The following is a 2,190-nucleotide window of genomic DNA, read 5'->3' on the forward strand; positions in this document are numbered from 1 at the left end:
GGAAGGATATTCTGTTGTTTCAGCTCAGTAGCGGTGCTTTTAAGAGCTCTGAGGCTAGGCACAGGTTGCCATGATGCTATGAACAATTGTTTCGCAGTATTGATGTGATGGTAGGATGTTTGCCTACGTGTCGGGGCAGAGAATGACTTGAAGGGAGGTTTACTCAGTGCATGATTCAGAGATTCGGTAGTTTACTTCTGGCGGAGGAAAGGCAATCGGACTAAGAATGTGCAGATTTGGGTTGATGGAGTAATGAGATTTGGTATTTGCGAGCGTGGTAGAGTTTTCTTCTATGATGAGGTGGAGTTGTCCCTATTGAATGTACTAAGTTCGCTGGTGCTATGATCTTCTACAATTCGCCTTGGGGTAAGATATTGTGAAATAGTATTGAAGATGCGGCTGTCAGATACCGCGGGATGCGGTAGTTCAGGATTGAATCAGTGTTTCTAATGTCGACGATTCTAGGAGGATGATCTTGGAAATGTTTAAAGTTAGCAGCCAATGTGGGTCCAAGTGCCACAGAGATAGATTTCATTTAAGGCAACAACCGGGCAGCAAAAGATGAGGAAGAGCATATGGGAAGTGTCAGGTGGTGGTTAGAATTTCTAGGAGGCCAGGTATAAGAAGCAAAGGTCGAGTAGTCAACTAAAAGGGTGAGTTTCGCCAAAGTGGGAGAGTTTGGAGTGATTTGGGGATTTTAGTGATTTGGTGATTTGGGCCTACGGATTAATTTGGAGTATGGGCTATTAGGCGGCAGGAGATTTGATATAACGGAAAGGAGCTGCTTGAAATGAAGAAGGATACAACCTAACTTTGAATTGGAAGGATGTTGCCGCGCACTTAATTGATGTCCACGAGAGGTGAATGGACTCATGCAGCTAGAGAGTGAGCTTGGACTCAGGATGGGTCATTAATGTCGTGGGTATTGCACCCCGTGTAGCAGCGTTGGAAGACGTCGGCACGTAAATCCCACAGGTGGGTTATCTCCAGTGAGCGGATCGGCAGTGGCATGGTTAGCGAAGCTTCTGCGGAAATTCTATTGGTCATACAGCAACGAGATCGGTCGTGCGAATGTGGTGGATGATTCAGAGTATAAAAAGGGGGTTTTACGGAAAGAGTCCGAGAATTTTGGCGGTTGATTGCGCAAGGTTATGTCAATAAGAGATAAAGGATCCTGGTGAATTCCCGAGTTATGTAATAATAGCTTCAAGCTAAGTGGGAGAGTCCCACCGCCTATGATTAAGGTCGCATGGTTAACTACTTGCGAGATTTCTGATTATTAGCACATTGATGGGTTATTTCAGCCACAGGAAAAGAGCATAAGTGATAATTAGAGCAAAGGAAATGTTAAGGGTATGCTGTGGTTAGCCTTATTGGCTCATGTTCAGGCTTTGGGAGGATTTTAGATTTATGCTTCGTACAGAGGTGATTTGCAAGGGAAGTGATTCTGTCGGGTGCTTCGTCGAGAGGGTATTCATGAGCTAGAAGATTTATGGAGTTGATTACATTCGGGGCCAAGTCAGAGCGGGTGGCTCTCAACAACGGTCCTAGTGAATTCAAAGGGGTAAAGTGTGGTGCCTAATGGCTTCGAGCCTATAGGTACAGTTAAGAATCAAGCTTGGTAGCAGCTTATGAGAAGGGGCACAGAATGTTCTATGATGTTTTGACTTGCAGTGTAGCCCTCGAGAGGTATGAAATGGTTCGTGGGGTTTGAGACGGCATGGTCTCATGATTCAGGGTCACTCGGGATGAGTGCGGATGGAGGATGCTATGCGTTGGATGGAGTATTATTATTTCTAAGGCAATCAGGGATAAATTGGAAGAGGATAGATTGATTAGCCATAGTTAAATTGGCATATTGGTGGCAGTGATCGGTCCCTTCAGCGCGATCAAGCTATGCAAGTGATTTGTGGCGGTACATGTGAGGCTTGTCGGCCGCCGTAATTGATGTTATTCAGAAGTTTGAAATTGTTTTAAAGTCGAGATTTGGCCCATTTCTTTAATTTTCTCTTGGTTTTGGGCGATTCTTGGAGGATTTCAAGAGGGGATTTCATCATTCAATGGCAAGGTAAGTCATTCCCATCCATCTTAAGTTAAATACATCGATTATGTATAGATTTTTGGCATGTAAATTGGTAGAAATTTGGGGTTTTGGTAGGAAGACCTAGAAATTCATATTCTTGGAATTTG

The sequence above is a fragment of the Nicotiana attenuata genome, unplaced genomic scaffold (genome assembly GCF_001879085.1).
Source record: "Nicotiana attenuata strain UT unplaced genomic scaffold, NIATTr2, whole genome shotgun sequence".
In the NCBI taxonomy this organism is placed as follows: domain Eukaryota; kingdom Viridiplantae; phylum Streptophyta; class Magnoliopsida; order Solanales; family Solanaceae; genus Nicotiana; species Nicotiana attenuata.